This window comes from Amblyomma maculatum, chromosome 2, assembly GCF_055883805.1.
Source record: "Amblyomma maculatum isolate TAMU_Amacu chromosome 2, ASM5588380v1, whole genome shotgun sequence".
In the NCBI taxonomy this organism is placed as follows: Eukaryota; Metazoa; Arthropoda; class Arachnida; order Ixodida; family Ixodidae; genus Amblyomma; species Amblyomma maculatum.
The window spans coordinates 195,680,423-195,699,087 of record NC_139345.1 but is presented as its reverse complement, the minus strand read 5'-3'; positions in this window follow the sequence as shown (position 1 = coordinate 195,699,087).

Below are 18,665 nucleotides of genomic sequence, written 5' to 3'. Positions count from 1 at the left end.
AAGACTTTAAAACAAATTATTGATGTAGAGGCTACTCACAACAGCTTATCCCTATAATTAAACTCTCTACTCATTCTTAATGTTACCTGTTAGGGATAAATTAGCTGCAGTGGCTTACGTCATGTCTCACACTGATCAGCCTTGAATTCAACGTGCACATGCATTGTGAAACTTTCAGTTGCCCTGCCATGGTGGCTCAGTGGTTGGGTGCTCGACTGCTGAACTCAAGCCGATTCCGAGCTGCAGCGGCCGCTTTTTAATGGAGGAAAAAAGCAAGGCGTCCGTGTACTGTGCGATGTTGGTGCACATTAAAGAACTCCAAGTGGTTGAAATTACCCAGAGCCTCTGCTGCTTTTGGATGTTAAGCCCCATAAACCAAACCAATCTTTCAGTTCGGTGAAATCTGTGAACACTTTTGAGTGTGTTATTTTGCTTCTTCGGTATGAGGTTGGCAGGTTTTGTTTTTTTCCGGCAAGCGGACTCAGTATCCATGTTCATCTATGTTATGGCACTATTGCTTACCATAGTAAATGTTCCATATTAGCTTTATTTCAACATGAATGGCAACAGTGGTGCTTTCAGATATGCAAGTGTACACAGCACAACACAAAATGTACATATCTATTTCACTTACCCAGGGTTCAGTGTGTCCTCAAGCCCAGATGTTTTTTCATGGAGGCATGAGCTAAACCATTGTGTAAAGGGGTTTTAGCTGAGCGCAGTTTTTCAGGTCATCAGTGTCCACTTTAAGATCTCCCATTTGCAGCAAGCATGCATATACCTAAACCCCGTGTTTATACTTTGCACGGATGCTGGTTTGTCCTTCATGTCAGAGTGCCCTGCCATGGCGGCCACGTTTCCATGATGGTGAAATGCAAGGCATTTAAGTGCTATGCAATATCAGCGCAATAAAATATTCAGCAAAGATATGTCTAGTTTAGAACAGAGATTGAAGCACAGTAGGCAAACACAGAGACTTGGTTACAAGACCAACCTCGACGAAACTATTGTGCTAGACACCGAGCCACGCCCATGCAAGAGGCTCTTACTCTAGTTATCGCGTTTTCAGCAGACACGGGGGAATGTTATTTTTTCCCTAGGAACCCTTCCTTCTTACATACATGGTCTACGGTCGGTGAACCTGCGGACAACTTGAGTTTCAAAAAGCAAGCTTCAACGTGCCTTCAGTCACACCTGATGAAGGAACAGAGCAGGTTCTGAAAGGTCTTTCTGGTTTGCATTCTATCCTAACCAACAGATATCAGTGCAAGCTACAAAACCTCCGGCTGTTAAAATTATTCAGAGCCATCCACTTCGATGTCCTTCAAAGCCTAATTAGCTTAGGGGACTTTAAACCACACGCGTTTACCAACCTTTGTGCCGGAATTATGCAACGATTGTCTGACACTGGAATTAAAAGAAAAAGTTTCACCAGCTCTAATTTTACTTGTATTAAGGTACCTTGCAAAGCACAATTCATTACAGATCACATCATAGATGTCTTAACTGTCTGTACAGCTGTATAACACAGTGATTTGTGATTTTCTTATGTACAGCCTTTGTCAAAAATATACAACCACAGTGTTCTGCTTCTAAGCCCCATAACGAGGCTCGTTGCTCATCTCCTGCGATCAAGCCTCATCTCCTGCGATCAAAGTCTCAGATATGAGAAATCCCATCCTCGCTTTTCTCCACCTCAACTGCGTATTACAGTATTGCTGCCAGGAGCTGCGTTACAGGGCTTAGAAGTGAACCCATTCGGCCGTGTATTTTTGACAGACTACATTCATTTCCTTACTTGTTTATTACATTGTTCCTCGGGATAGCTGTATTAGGACACTTGTATATTCAATGGGATGCTGCACACCTTTAGTTTTGGTAACACATGTATTGCCTTTTTTCAGAGAATTCTCAATATACCACTTACAGAACACGAAGTCAGCTTCTATAAAGGGCTTGTTTTTTAACCAAAAGGTATGATTACCTGACATTGCAGTCTTTGTTGAAAAGAAATGAAGCTAGTGCGATGTCCATCATGTCCTCATTGACTTGACGGCGGCGACGAGTGATGTGCAGGATTGTGTTGTTGTTACAGTCCGCATATTTGGTGTGGACACGTCTGTGGCTAGTGTTTACGTGCGACCAGCTGTGCAGTGGAATGCCCAGTGGTTCAGTGCAGTCTCTTCCTGTTGTGCCTCCCGACAAATCATCCTCGGACATTTCAACGCCCATCATTGTGCGTGGGGCAGTGCCCGAAACACCGCGCGAGGAGACGACCTACACGCCATGGTAACACAGCTGGGACTCTCACTTCTGAACACCGGCGAGCCCACCTTCCGGCGACGCGGCACACCCGGAGACGCGGCACACTTAAGTGCATCATACACTTTGCTACTCGCTTAATCACTAATCCCTTAAGCTTGTGCCTCTACTGTTTCACACATCCTCATTATCACACAGTTGTAAGCGACCACCTTATGTGAAACAATACCCGACAGATATAAAGCACCGCGAACATTCCTGTGTAGCATAGAAGTAACACGTGTCTCGGAATTCAAGTGTCCTAGATGGTTTGATTCCAATCTCACCCTCACATCTCGAAGGAGCAGCCCACATCGGCCATGCCCGTCAACTTGGCGATGTCATGTAGTCCTGTGACATCACAGAATCCAACAATCAACTAGTGCCGGTTATGCCACTTGTCAACTACCAATTGCAGAGGCAGGCTCATGATTTTCGCTTGAGACACTAGATTTTTTGGACAAAGGGAATTTTTGCTCCTCAGTGGTAAACTGAAATGATTAAATCGTGAATTTACACCATGAATAATGCCTCGGCAGGCAATCGGCACTGACAGCCCTTCAAACCATAAGAGGTTTCCACAGTATCGTTTCCTAAGTCATTATTATTCTTCTCTTGGTGATTTCTCCAAAGGAATCCAATTTTGGATCACGTCTTTCGAAGGCCTAAATATAATTATTCCAGGGGCCTGATTCAGCAAAACTGCCATTTCAAGAATGTCTGAAGTGAACAATTTACAGATAAAACATTACAACTTCACAGTCCCAAGCTCCAGAACTAGCAGAGTGTTTCCATGTAGGACCAAGCAAAACATGGTTGGTCGGCCTCTTATATTATTTCAAAATTTTTATTTTTGTTGCCTGATGACTGGAAAGAAGAGATCTGCAATTGGTTTCGCTGCCAAAAAATGTTTAGAGGCACAAGGTATTAATTATAATGACGAAGAGGTGGAGTGCCACGCCTAACTTCTTTCCTCTTTAGGCCAACTTAGATTGTAAATTAAACAAGATATAATAAAGTTGGGTAGCTGAAAAGTCTGGCTAAATATATGTTCATTTTTTTTGTATTCAGCTAATTTTCACTTTTCTTGATAGTGTAGATGCTTTTATAAAATTTCTCTATATTCATACTAAGAAATGAAATTGGCCAAAAGAGCAAAGAAGATGAGCGTGGCACTCCAGTTTTTCATCATGATTAATTCCCTGTGCCTCGAAACAATCTTTGGCAGCAAAACCAACTGCAGGTCTCTATTTTCCAGTCATCAGGAAACAAAAATAAAAATTTTGAAATATAAAAGGTTTACCGACCATGCATTGCTTGATTTTAGCCCAGTATTAGCCGCCGACTTGATGCTGGAGGCAGCGTCCACTCATTTCTGTTAAGGAAGACTTTGCTGCTTCTACCTTGGGGAAAAATAAAGCTATACCACTTCGATAGTCTCACAAATAGCCTGTTATGGGTATGACCCCCAATTTTCTGTGGTGGGTAAATTCTGCACAGAGAACCTGTACACCCTGCAATAAACAACACGCAAAATAAATATACAAATTTACTTCTTCAATTGGCCTCAAACTTGCTCTACATAATATAGAAATAATTGCATTTGCGACCGCTACGCAGTCCTGCCAGTCAGCATCCACCAGACGCAGACCCCTCCACTTAGCCTGAGACAGCTTTCGCCCCAAGGGTTTACCTTGACGCACATTGTGAAGGCTGGAGCGGTTGTCCACAGACAGCACGTCAACTAAGCTGGAGTTAAACTGAAAGCGTCACCAACTCACCGCGTCCTGAAGTTTATATCTTTCATCTCTTCCATCCCTGCTCATGACGGGAATGGATGCTGAGGTTCTGCCATTATTGCCAATCAGTCTCGAACCCATCACGATATTCTCTCTGGATCCTATGCCAAGGCCTATCAAGGCTGCCAGGTTATCCTTCTAGCCCTGTGGTGTAACACGGCTCTATCACTACTGCCATTGGTCTCCCAGTCACTGGATTACAAGGGTGAGGCACTGATCTCAATTTCATCGCAGCAGCTTAAGTCATTGCGACACAGTTTTAACCCTTGTAAGAAAGCCTGCAGCATCCATTCCTGATATCCACTACTTAACCTCCTTTTACCTGCTCAAATAGGCAAATCCACACATCGCCAACTACAATAAACCCAAAAACTGGGTGCTCCACATATGGCCAGAACTGCTTCACATTCGTCAGGGCTCCACCATGGTGGTGCAGTGGTTAGGGTGCTCGACTAGTGTGCCCAAAAATGCAGGATCGAATCCCGGTTGTGGCGGCCGCTTTTTGGTGGAGGCGAAAAGCTAGGCGTCCATGTGCTGTGCGATGTCTGTGCACGTTGCAGAACGCCATGTGGTCAAAATTTACGGAGTCCTCCAATACGGTGTTGCTCATAGCGTGAGTCACTTTGGGATGTTAAACCTCTTAAACTAAACTTAAATAAACTATTTGTGACGAGTATAACTGTGTGGCCGTGCACAGCAACACGACTGCCGTGCACATGCCCGAGCAGTGGAGGTAGGAAAAGCCCTTTATGGCACACCCTTCGCGAATGTCAAACACCTCTGTCACGCAACACAACACTACGCACTGTTACGTAAGCACACTCCTATTATAGCTAACCTTCAGAGTTTTGCCGCTCTTACAGAGGCCTGCACCATTGCATCACCAAATACAGCTAGAAAACACTGTGCCAGGGTGTCGTCTACAGGCCGGGGATTAAGAGCTCAACGACGACACACCAGCCTTATATGCATCACTGCCCACTTGAGAGATGCCAGTGGTCCCACACCTCCACTGCTGACCTTATACGCCATTATTTGTCATTGTCCGCAAACGCCTCACTGCCCAACACCAAACAGTACAACTCCTAGATATGCTTGACATTTGCACTAACCTTCAAACCCTAAAGACCGCCTTTATAGCCTGGGTATGCCACGGCAACCTTTCCCTCTCAGGGACATACACCTGACACCTACCTCAGGGTACACCAAAGAGGTGTGCATGAGCCAAAATTCTGAGCCTGGCATGGGCCCTATGCTACAGGCCCGAGCCCAGCCTGGCACTGAAAGGGTCGTACCATACCTGCCAACCCTTCTGATTTGCCCGGGACGCTTCCAATCTTTGGCCCAGCTTTCTGAATGTACAACCACTTCCCAAAATCTGCAGATAATTGGCCTCAGCCCATGTAAGAGTGCCCCACTGCATTAATCTAACAAGCACCGACATATCCCATTTTCTATGGCATTGCCCTTCCTTTGCTACTGGACGCTCAAAAAATTGAACCCTACCACTTGAACTACCGTTCCCTTCTAGAAATAGACTCTAACATCCAGATATTTTCTTTTGTGTGGATCCCACAAAGGCCAGATCAGAGAAATGTACAATACTGCAAATACCCTGCAAATACTGAAGACTGCCTACTCCCCGTTTGCCCCTTTCATGGCCATAAGCATTCGTATCAAGTAAAGACTTCCTGCTCAACTTATCAAACATCTCGAAATAAATCAAATGCACAGGTAGGCCTGTTATCTAAAGGGACCAATTAGTATAAACAAAACAAATTGCATTGTTATTTCCATACCAAACTTCACAACACCTTTTATATGTCATATGCAAAGCTATGCGATAAAGTGAGCCTGCCATTCATATAGATTACCCATTTGAATGCTCATAACCCTTTCATATTAGAGCTCATTCTATCTTGAATAAAGTGACAGACAGTTCTTGCAGTTAAATAGTAGATAGTGCTTGCAATCTCATCACAGCAGTGACATTTGTTTGACACATTGTACCGACAGGAGCCGAATAGCTTCCGTGATGTCTAGATGCGCAATCCCGCACCAACTCTGACACGCCAGTGTGACACGTTTCGTTTGCTGTCTATCTACCACTCACTGTCATTCCTGCACTGCACGATAACCCCCTCTCGTGTTTTCAATGACTGCTGGGAATTTCTCTAAGAGCAGTTACTGTCCTTACTACTGATACTGCATTTGCAAGGCGACAATATCTTGACCATACACATAGAACAGCGTGAACAGCTGTCGCCGGAGCCATCGCACTGACTCGCTCTAATGAATTCGAGACCGAGCATAACAGAGCATCAGCACTCTTTTGTTCGTTACTTATTTTACGTTTGAAGAAATTTAAGATTACTAAATCACACTCCCATTGATCTGCCAATCACAGCAATGTCGGCAGCACTAAAACAACAACAAGAACATCAACAGCAACAAAAAAAGATTGCTCTGCACACAACCCCCCTATCGCAGGATATATATTTGGTCATGTATACACTGAGAAACGGAATTTTTGACGTGCTGTCAGCGGAATGAGAACAGCTACATTGTAGTGAAATTTACACACTTACCGGAAGCGCACCTCTTACACTGCGGTAGAACTGCAAGCACCTTGTTCATGCTGTTTGCTGGGTGCTTAATCATTAATATAACCATCAATATTCAGGCAAACACATTGGTCAAAGCTGATAATTGCAGCAACTCCTACGAGGCTTTGTGCAAAGCCTTGGAACTCACCCGAGTGCTTCTCTCTTGGCCGGAACATACGGTAACCATCTAGCTTATGAGACAATTGATGCGTAAACTCTTACAACAAAACACGTGACCACGACGCAGACACGGTAAAACCATTTAACGCGACCAAAAAGTACGACACGACTGTGTAACGACGGCAACTCCACAGCGCCATGACAGACGATGCTGCTGATGATGATTGGATTGGTACTGAGGCTTAAGTTGATGACGATGACGATGGTTTCGCGCATCGTGACGCAACATGTAGTATGACATATCCACTATCCGCGCCTCCTATATTCCTTCCATCAACACGAAATCTGTGGCGGTGGACAAAATTGGCACAGTAAAAACATATAGAATAAAACTGAGTGCCGGCACTAAAGACACTGGCACCAACGTTGACTGGCACGAAGACCTACTCAAGTGATCATCGGCGCAGCCCACGATATGTCGTCTGCTACTGCTACTGAGGCGCTCTTCGTTATTTTCGAATCAAGCAACCAACTATCCAGTGAGAGCCTTGGAAGTATCGACAAAAATTCTCGCCCCAAGGTTTGTGCTGCCAAGTCAAAGGATACCACGCAAAAGAGCCTTCCAGAATCTGCCACATCGAACGGAACACAAATATACCGCATCAAAATGACTAAGTGCGCCGAAATCAAAAGGCATGTCATTTTTCTTCACTGCGGTGGTATGGCAGCAGTAAACGGGAGCGGTCAGGTGCTGACAAATAACAGAAGACCGACAGGTTAGACGCACCGGTGCCGCAGACGGAGAAGTTTGAGAGCTCCCTGCTGCACAGAAAGGAAGCAGTACACGAAAAATGCACGGACACTGATCAACATGTGCGCAGAAGTGTGTAAATGTAGTTATAGCATTCGAGCACCTGCGCGCACTATGCAAGTTTAGAACTTCGCAGAAAAAATTGCGTGCGACAGTGAGAATTGGATGCAATAGAGAACAACAAGCCTAGAAGTCAATTAATGTGCCATTCATCCCTGCGTCTTCGTGCGTGCTCTGGGTTCAAATTGCGGAAATGTTTTGCTCCGTTTTCGTTTCACAAGGCAAACAAATGCTGCAATCGGGAATCCTGATAAAATAAGAAAAAAAGATGATATTGCTTTTTGGCCTAGTTGGTTCATTGAAACGAACATTTCTATTTGATGACAAATCAACGATTTTATTTTATTTCATTTCCTCGCTCCCCCCCCCCCCCCCAACATGCACACACACCTATTTCAATTTTCCATTCGTTCTCGTGCCACTTTCACTCTTTTACGCGCCCTTTCCCTCCCTAAAAAGCAAATGGGGCGTCTGGAATCTGACGCAACAAAAAGTAAAGGAACACCGACGGCGTTAGGGGCTTTATGTCCAGCTGGCCGACCGAGTGCGCGAATTCGGTATTACATTCATCTTGTTGCGGCCGCTCGATCGCAGTGCTCTTGTTCTGCAACATAAAAAACCGACTGCTAAGTTTAACGGCGACGTATCCTGCTCTAAAACCCAATGAAACAGCAGAATCGAGAAGAACGCGCGGAGAGAAATGTGAACAGACGTAACGACAAGAATTTGCACTGACCATAACAGCAACTCAGCAACAAAAGTGCGATGGCTTCGCTATATATACTCATTTAACAATCAGCTCGAGTGCTCTCGACGTCATGTGTTCTTTCGCCGACGTCAAGCTATGTCCGCGCTAAAACTTCATTAAGGTCCCATTCACAATTAACGCAAACTGTAAAGCTTCGGCCGCGCGAGCATGCACTCAAGGAGCCATCGCAAACCGCATGGCAAAAATTAGTGGCTCGAAGAAAAAGAAAGCGAAGAGCTGAACCACCTTGCGCGGAGCGGGTGCGGGCGTTGCGCGCCTGGAGCGAAAAAAAAAAAAATAGGGGCTGGCGACCTTTCCCATCGTGCTTCCCACCCCTGAAGCTTCACAGGTCCGTTCATCTTGTTCGTCAAGTTCATCGCGCTACGTTCGACACCGCACCAGCTTTGCTCTCCATGCAGCTTCTCTCTCCTAGCAGCTTCTCTGCCATGACACATCTGCTGGTTTTCGGTTTATACGTCTCCCCTGCCCTGGGCGTTTTGCATCAGCGCCGGCTCGTGTCGCTTCGAGCTGCTTGGGAATGTATGCAAAAAGAAAAAAAAAAGAGACAGGGGAAGACAGATCTTCGCGAAACAAGGAGGCACAGATAAGGAAATAGTGATCGCTATAGAGTGTCCGCTCTTGTTAACCAGCTGTAGTAGTATAGTTTCGCTATGCGTCTTGTTTCGTTTTCGTGCCTGGTTCTGGTACCTTTTTTTTCTTCTTTCCTTCTCTCTTGCCGTGTTTTGCCGAGCGCGAAATAAAGGCCCCGCTCCACTGACAACGCTGGAAAAAGTACGCATCTCGAAGCGTCTCTGGCTCGCGCTCTCATGTGTTGTTGCACGACTTCGTAGGCTGAAACCGGCCGAAACAGTTCGACTGCTACTTGAATCTTGTCCCGGAGCGACTTCCCTCGCCTTTGCACACGCTCGATGCTGTCTACGCGACTGCAGCACGAGGAGTTTTAAGCACATTTCACTTATTCAATGCTTGCCGTAAACAATGCGCTCGCGCGGTGCTCACGGCAGCACCTCAGATGCCACTTCTCCCCACATAGCTTCTTTAACTTATTTTAGGCGGGTTGTGGCTGGCAAACCACATCGAGTGGCGCCTGCTACACTGCGGCGAAGAACCGTTCCTTGTCGATCGACAAACTGTACCATGAGTGTACGCACATCTCTACGTACCGCAGCACCGATGCCAAAAAAAAAAAAAAAAACAGAGAGAGATAGCGGAGACGGCGCGAAAAACATCCTCTGATTGGTGCACGCCAGCCGGCGAGTCTACTCGCGCCAGCGCGCGTCACGGCTCGCGCCTTGCACATCACGCATGCGCAGATAGACTCCAGCGTACGTTCGTGCGCGTAGGCTCGGGCCAGCTCGGGCGCCGCATGGAGCGGGGCCTTAACTCAGTCGACGCGAACCAGCCTACGCTCAGGTACCGTGTGTCCTCATTGCTTAGAGAAATGTCGGATGCTCGCACTCTGGAGTGCGTGGAGGATGCCGACGAAGCGTCAACCTCCGATATGAAGGTACTGCGATGCAATTTCGCGGATGGAGCTAGCACAAATACGTCCTGGATTGTCGCTAAAACGGAAGCGAAAGGCTGTAAAAGGTGAGTATGTAATGCTTTTTTCTTTCTTGTCACACCTGCCCTATTTTTTTTTTTCTTGCGCGAGTAACATGATTAGCGCGTTATTATATATTGTATGACACCATCTCTGTATACGTCTGACACCTTCTCCTGATGAATTAAAAACTTACTCCACGCAAACTATCATACTGGCGCTCAAAGAAGCCTATAATTGCATGTGTTGGATGAGAAGTATCAATGCCGACGATTATCTCAGTTACCCAGTGTTACAAATTCTGTCCATCACGACACACAACGGTTTGTAGAAAATGATGCGCAGGATAGAATAGGTAAGGCCCCTAACATTCTTTTGGCAGAAAATTATAAATCGCGGTAACTGACAAAGATATACCATGCTCAGCGGGAAGCTTTTCTAGCAGTGGCGCCCATGCTGCCCCTTCTGACCTCAATGCTAAGACCATTCGCCCTTTTACATTTTCTTCCTTTTTTTCCTTTGCACAACTTCTTTACTGTCTTCTTTTGGCTCATGCCACCTTTGTACGTTTGTGGCTGCCCTTTCACGCTACCCGCGCACTTTGCCTCAATGACAAAAGGTCATCATGAAGTTGCCTTTTCCTCGCAACACTCTAGCCTAGTGGGTAAGCTTGCTGTAGGCACCTAGGAGCAGTGAAAAAAGAAAATTGCTGTAAATTCGTACATTGGTTCCAGGTATAAGAAATACACTTTTTGAAGATGTTTTAAAGAAAAAAGAAGCTTGCATTATAATGACGCAAACACGCTAGTATCGTTTTCTGCAGGAGTTAGTATCATGCGTTGATCCTCCCACAGTACGATCAAGCACACTACTGCCAGCCTTATGCAGGGCTCCCCACACTAGCTTGCTTCAGCATATGAGTGCAAGGGTAATGCAACTGTAACCTTTCAAAAGAAAATTATTCAAATTCCCATCTGTCATTTCTACTGATGTCAACACGATACCATAAAAAAAGAAATGTGGCTGCTAACACATAATTCTAGAAGAAAGGCTAAAATTCGCTATTTTTCCCTGAACCCCGGTAAACTAGACACCTTAAGGAGAGGTGGCTGTATGATGGTTGTCTAGGCATGAGCAAATAAGTTGCGCACAGGGGCCGTTTTGAGCTTAGTTTTAAATGTGTAGGCTGTACACTGACAAAACACCATGCATTAAGTACATTGACTGACTAAATGCAGAACAGTTAGCTGCATTTTAACTTGGCGGCTCGTAAGTTGCGAAGTTTTGGCATAAGCATTTTGCTGTGATTATCCATCTACATTGAAGCATGCCAGAATGAGTCAAGCACAGTAACAATTAGATGAATACTGGCCACTGCATCCTTATCTCTACAGATATCTGCGGTCTAATAATTGTGGTATGATAGGCATATCCTACAGGCAACCTAATGAAGATGTAGCTACGTCCAGGTTTAGCCTTGCAGTCAAGCCAACAATTGGTACATCTGAGTGGTATTTTTATAACATTGTTTTAATTTGTGAAGAATACAAGTTGACGTGAAAAATTGAAGGTATTTTCTAATTGCAGGATGGTCTTCCACAAGGTCTGGCGGTGTCAGCACCACAGTCAAAACAAAACATCAGCAAAGCGCAGCACAGAATGTCAAGCAAAATTGGACATAAAAATTAAGAAGGTACGTGAACCGAAACACCGAAAAAAATAATCATTTTCTTTGCAAGGACGTCCCTCTAGCAACCGTCATCAAGCTGTTAGCACAGCACAATCACAGCACAGAATCGGCAGATGCCCTCCGGATGCTACCTTCAAGTCCCGAGACAAGGATGCTATTACATGGTTATTTTGAAGGAATGACACCGTCTAATGCCATCCAGCACCATGAACGCTTGCTCAGTGGCAAGGAAGATGGGCCCCTGCTCCTTGTAAATGGGATGCTAAACCTAAGCAAAAGGACTGTTTTCCACTGGCATGAGAAATGGACGTATGAAAAGTACGGGGCACATGGAAATCCAGTAGAGAAGCTGCAAAAAAGATGCCACAGTATGCAGCGCATGGTAAGTTAGTTCATTTTGAAACCTCAAATGTTATATAACGCATCACCGTGCAGCTTTCCAAGTCCTTGCTGTTGCCACACTAACTTGGCATTTATGTCAACTGACGACCAACAGCGCTCGCTCTTACTTATATGATAAAGGTTTTACTAAATTGTGCTGTTTTAGTATGGCTTCTAGGGTGTAAATTTGACTTCAATCCTGCATGGAACAGCTTCTAAGATTACCTGGTCTTATCCACAAGAACTAAACCTTGAACCTCAGATTGAAATCATGCTTCGTGTTTGAAATGGCCAAACTGCTCTTGTTCTGGTGCACTGTGAAGTTTAAGGCTCTCAAATTATTTTTACTTCATGGGGCTCTGGAACTGAATGCGTGCCCAAATATCAGTGAATGGCATTTTCGCATGCTTCTGCTAAGAAAATGTAGCCACAATGGATGGCATCTAGCCCTCAAACTATTACTGAGCAGAACCTCAGATTGAAACCATGCTTCGTGTTTGAAATGGCCAAACTGCTCTTGTTCTGGTGCACTGTGAAGTTTTGGGCTCTCCAATTATTTTATTTCATGGGGCTCTGGAACTGAATGCGTGCCCAAGTATCAGTGAATGGCATTTTCGCATGCTTTTGCTAAGAAAATGCAGCCACAATGGATGGCATCTAGCCCTCAAACTATCACTGAGCTGTAGAATTTCTCAGGTACTATGTCACTACTGTCGGCTGCATATGTTATCAGTTTGTTTTCAAAAATTTTGCCAGAACCTAAAATTTGAGCTCTACTGAATTGTTTCTTTGCTATGCATTTCAGGCATAGGTCACGCAACCCATAAATGCTGCCTATATAAAAGCTCTCACCAAAATTGATGGCTTGTTACGCCGTGCAATCTCTCTTTTCGGATGTAAAAGGTGTCTTTAACATGGACATAATTTTGATGGAGGTCCAAAAGCATGATGAGCAAAGTGCAATAGTAAACATGGCAAAGTCTTAGTTAGCCACAGCCTCCAGGAATCAGTCACTTCAATTGGACAGAGTGCTCTAATAGTAGGAGTGCATCTGAGGGCAATATAAAGAACAGTTAATATTTGCTGTCATATCCTTAGCATAATATAGTGCTTCTCTTGAGAAGAGAGCCTGCATTTTGGATTGCTGTTGTGCAGCAAAGCTAAACTACTAAATGAGGAGCACATGCTTTTAGCTATGTCCAGCAACTAAGGCAGAAGAGTATGAGATAATAGAAATAAGCGTGTCTATATGCACATTTGGAGAAAGCAACCTTACACTGAAGTGCAATGATCACAAAGAAAGTGCATGGCCGGTCTGAATAGAGCGCACGCTTTTTCTTACGGACTTTTCAATCGCCGCGGGAGCAATGGGAACGTTTCTCCTGGAGTTATGCTGTCCGCTGCCGCAAGGAGCGTGACCTGCTCACTGCTTGCTCCACGCCTGCTGCAGCGGCGACGGGTAGGTTTCGCGCTGTCATCTGCTGGTTTTGTAATACACTGTGGGGCCCCACAGCCCCTTTTAGCGTTTCGAACCGCGCGCGCTTTTTTCTGTTTGTGTTGGTGACCGCCCGGGCAGCGCGAGTACGCATGAGCGAGCTGCCCGGAGCGGGGGCGGCATGTTATCGGCGCGAGACAGAGGGTAGATAAGCGCGTCGGAAGCATGGCTCGGGGCTTTTTCGCCGGGCGGCCGGCCACAGAAGGGCGGCGTGGCAGCGTCCCAAGCCGGCGGGATGTACAGGGTGGTCCACTCTAAGTGCGAACACGGCTCCGCGTGGCCGCGCTCCGCGGAGCGCCAGCGGATCCGGCGCGTTCGCGCATTGAAGCAAAGCCGCGCAGGCGCAAAGGGGCCGGGGGTGGACATTCGTGTCGTCTGCTACAGCGCTGGCGCGCACCTCGCTTGCATTGCTGGCATTGCTTGCATTGCTTGCTTGCATTGCATCGCTTGTGCCAGCGCGGTAGCAGACGACACGAAGCTCCTCCACCGGGCCCCTGTGCGCCTGAGCTGCTTTGCTTCGATGCGCGAACGCGCCGGATCCGCTGGCGCTCCGCGGAGCGCGGGAACGCAGAGCCGTGTTCGCACTTAGAGTGGACCACTCTGTACATACATACACGGACGACGGAGCGGAGTCCTGCGAGGCAAAGACGGAAGCGGCGCCTACAAGAAAGCCTTAGAGTGTTAGCGTGAGTGCTGCCACGCGAGTAGCAATGCTTTTGTACCGTAATCAACACTTTGTACTCGCACTATCCGCGCCGCAGTGTGTTTTGTGAAATCGCGGTGAAGCCCTGACCAATGTTCCGTTTTTTTCTGCATAGTCCATTGTCGAGCACTTCGACGGCATGTTTCCAGCGCAGTTTTGACCAATGCTGTTCCTTTTCTATTTTATACTTTTCTGTTGATCCGGAATAAACCGGTGTTTTTAAGAAAGACGGTTTTCACTCGTCGGGCGAGACCATCGCTCGCGGACCCGTATTCTAGAAGGCGGAGCCTTCATTTGGCTGGTTGGTTGATTGGTTCACAGGAAGGGAAAGGCGCAGTATCTGTCACACTTGCTCTGTGGACACCTGAACCGCGCCGTAAAGGAAGGGAGGAAGGTTGGAGTGAAAGTGGAAAGAGAGAAAGAGGAGCCGTAGTGGAGGGCTACGGAGTAATTTCGACCACCTGGGGATCTTTAACGTGCGCTGACATCGCACAGCACACGGACGCCACTTCGTTTCGCCTCCAACGAAACGCAGCCGCCGAGGTCGGGTTCGACACAGTAGTCGGGCGTCTTACCACTGCGCCACTCCCCAACGTGATTTCTGCTCGAGCTTTGGCTTGCCCTGCGAGTGTAGCAATTTGAGGTTCATGCCGTTTCGTGCGTAGCGATGTCGGACTTACCGGGTGCAAGCGCCCAGTTAACAGAGACAGTTCGGCCTCCCACACAGGCGGGTTCCGGGCATGAGCAATCAGAAGACAGGAAAAGCGAACCGTCGGACATTTGTAGCGGAATTCTCGGCCTCCTGTTCGAGCTACTTGAATCAAAGGCACATTTCAGAGAAATGGTAGGAAGCGAGGCAGTTTCGTTAACGCCCACTCCCTTGTATCGCGATAATCACCTGCGGCTGAATTTGGCTGAATAGCACCGAAAGAAAAAAAAAACAATGTAGTTGCTTAAGCTGCATGTCACGAGTGTATTCCACCTGTGAAGGAAGTCTTTATAACAAAATCTGCCCTTTATGGACATAAAAAATTTATTCCTCTTCTTCCAAAGTATGAAGAGCACATGACAGATTCTGCTGTCTTAAACACAGAAGATTGTGTATTGATCCATTCTTAGCAAATGAGCATATTAGACTGACAAGTACTATAAATAAGGTTGTTAATGCAAGGTTGCCATGCGGCGTGTCTACCAGGTTTAACGTCCCAAAGTAACTCAGGTTATGAGAGGCGCCGTGTGCAGGTCCTGGAAATTTCGATCACATGGTTTTCTTTAAGTAATGTGCATTGTATGGTGCAGTGTACTGCCAGGGTCTTGACAATATTGCTTCCATCAGGACATAACTGCCGTGGCCGAGACTAAACCCGAGAGAAATTAACTTTCAAACTTTTCAAGCTCGCGCTCCTAGATATCGCTTTGTAGAAACATCTAAGATGACAATTGTGACAAAAATGCAGTTTTTTGAGATAGAGAAAAAATGTAATTTTATATTCTGTAATATGCATGCTGGCAGTTGCTGTCAAAATTGGCCTAATTTTCGCGGACATCAAAATTTTGTGTTTTTTGTAAGTTGTGTTTAATCTGAAAAAAAAAGAAAAAAAGCTCTTTTAAATAACATAAGAAATATCAATTCATAATTAAAAGAATAAAGTTCCTCGGAGACTGGCACGCTTCTCCCATTTAGAACTTGAAATGGAAAATAAGGCGGTTTCTGCTGTGGTGTGTGTGTTTTAAAAGATTTTAAGTTAAATAAAATCCGTTACGCCTATTACACCTATTCTCCAGCACGGTCACGTGGTCCATGTAAAGACTCTCGCCATAGGCAAGCTGCTTTCAAATCACTGTACAATTATAATGACAGTTGTGATGATGCCAAAAGCACCCCCAACTTCACACCCTCCTGCCACAGATTGCACTAAGGTAAAATAATGGACACAGCTTTAAATAAATGTTCAGTTTTCTAAAGGAGATTATGATTTTCTCCTTTCTTAAATTTCTTTTAAAAATGGGTCAGTTTTGAAGGAGAAAGATTTTGTCTTTTTTGCCATTCGCCTCACTTCTGTAGAGTAAATATTTGTGCCCGATGTCTTGATCAAACGTTTTTGTCTCAGTCGCAAGACTACATACTCTTCCAGCCGAATGATATACTCTGAATGTAATGCATATGCAACTTAGAGACTGAGGCTAAAATTGCGGCTGTGCAATGCACTGAAAGTATATTCGGTGCCTCATGCAACCGCCATTCAGTCGCACCAAGTGGACTGCCCACGCGCAGAATTTGTCTGCATTTTATACCTCATAGATCTCAAATATTAGACTTTGATTATGTGGTCTTTGTGTGAACCACAAGGATTGCATTGTGCGGACTTGCATGTCGCAATATACGCGGGTGGGGCGGAAAGCGGGCGCGCGCTTCCTATGCGCGTGAATGGTGGTAGCAAACGCAGAGCGGTTGAGGTGGTGGCGACCCCATTGGGGTGCGGCGGGAAGTGGAAACACAACACACCCTACTCCAAAGCGCGTAAGAAGTACGCTCTCCCTCGAGACCAGTCGTGGAAAGTATCGTACACATATAGATGACATGCACTTCCATGCACAGTTATATTGCAACCGTTGACTTTCCACAACTGCATCTCGGCTGCTAAGCAAATTGTGTTTGGATTTGATTTCTGCATTATTACATTCAGAAGATATGCATGTCTAATTCTAGGCATGTTGCATGTTTGTGCGTTGTAAAAAAATAGATATCCAAATAGATATCCATATCCATGCAGAAAATAGATATCCAAAGAAGATATTCATTTTTTGTTCTTTTTTATCTTAAACATAATCATTCTGAAAGTTTATTCCTAAGCCTACTTGCTAAGTACTCAAAACTGGAAGATGCTCTGTGGCTGAAAAATTTTGACACTTTTTAAATTCATGATATTCACATGTGTTTAAGTTCTTTCGCTGTGTTCATAAATGCAAAAATATTTGACAATGTTCATGATGTACTACGAGTTAGTTTCTTCTTTGTGTAACCATCTTGCGTTTCAATATTTATCTATATGCGACATAATAGTTTGGAACAAGTGCCCCTGCCGAAAATGAGTAATACGTTGTATAGCATAGAGAAAATTCTTCATGACTAAAGTTATTTTCCAACATTCAATGTGCAATAAGCTTCAATTTCTGTTCTTACAAAAACTGGTGAACTGCCTCTTTCCATTCAAGCTAAATAGTCATGCACCAGTATAGATACATCACTGCTTCCTCCAGTTGCTCCTGGTTATTTACATGCTGCAAATGTCTAACAATACTGGTGCTGTATTTGTGTCCTGAAAGAAGCTTGTAGCTGGTGGCAGAGCAACAAAACGAAGAGAAGATTAAGTACTTTTGCGGAGAATATCACAATACTTGCTGTAAGAAAGACAATGGATATGAGAGAATAGTTCATGACTGAAGTTACTTGTCTTGCTTACGCTACATTTTGTGTGTCTCAAAACATTATTGCCGCATGATCTGTCTCTGCAGGAACATAAGTCTGTGTTAGCAGCATGGGAGATGACTTCTGGCCTGCACTGGTAGTGACGCCAATCATGCGACAGGCACAACAGCTGGAGTCATCACAAGAAGTCATCTTTGTCGATTCAACGGCGTCGTGTGACACAACGAAGAGCACGGCAACAGTTCTCCTTCCATCTACCAAGGATGGTGCTGTGCCCATAGGCAACCTGCAGTGCAGTTTTGCCGTACATGCGGCGCCATCTCGTGGCCAACGGGGGCGAAAACTGAGTAGGCGCCGGCGCAGTCTGAGCCTCTGACAGCCAGGGAAAAGCACCGAAACGTAGCGTGTCTCGAATTTTCTGCAACGTTACCGCGCTATCACACTCCTTGGAAGTCGGTCGTCGGAAAACTAACAGAAGATACTGTTGCGTAAGACTGCCATCGCACAGATGGGGACGGAGATGTCAAGTTGTGCTGATTCCCCGTAAGGCCGTGGTAATCAACCCGGCGACTCAAGTGGATTGTTGCAGTGCGTCGTGTCAAGTAAGCCGCACTGTTATTTACGAACACTAAAGTTAAGAAGTGTTGAAAATGAGCTGTTAATAGTTTTCTCGCTTGATATTATCGAATTTCAATGGAGCTACCGCGTTAAGAAACTATCTGGCGCTGTCGTAACAATGCCTGGTAAATTCAAGAATCGTCGCATCCGAAAGCCGGGCCTTTGGTTATAGTTTTGCATGTTCTGAAGCGATTGCCTACTTTGTTAGGCGGCGTTAGATCGGATGCACAGATCGGGACGATCGGGTAGCTTGAATTAACAGAGCTCACTTCGCGGTGCGAAATGGTCTCCAGCGTCACAGCTATTTTGCGCAGACTGCAGTAAACATTGGCATCACGG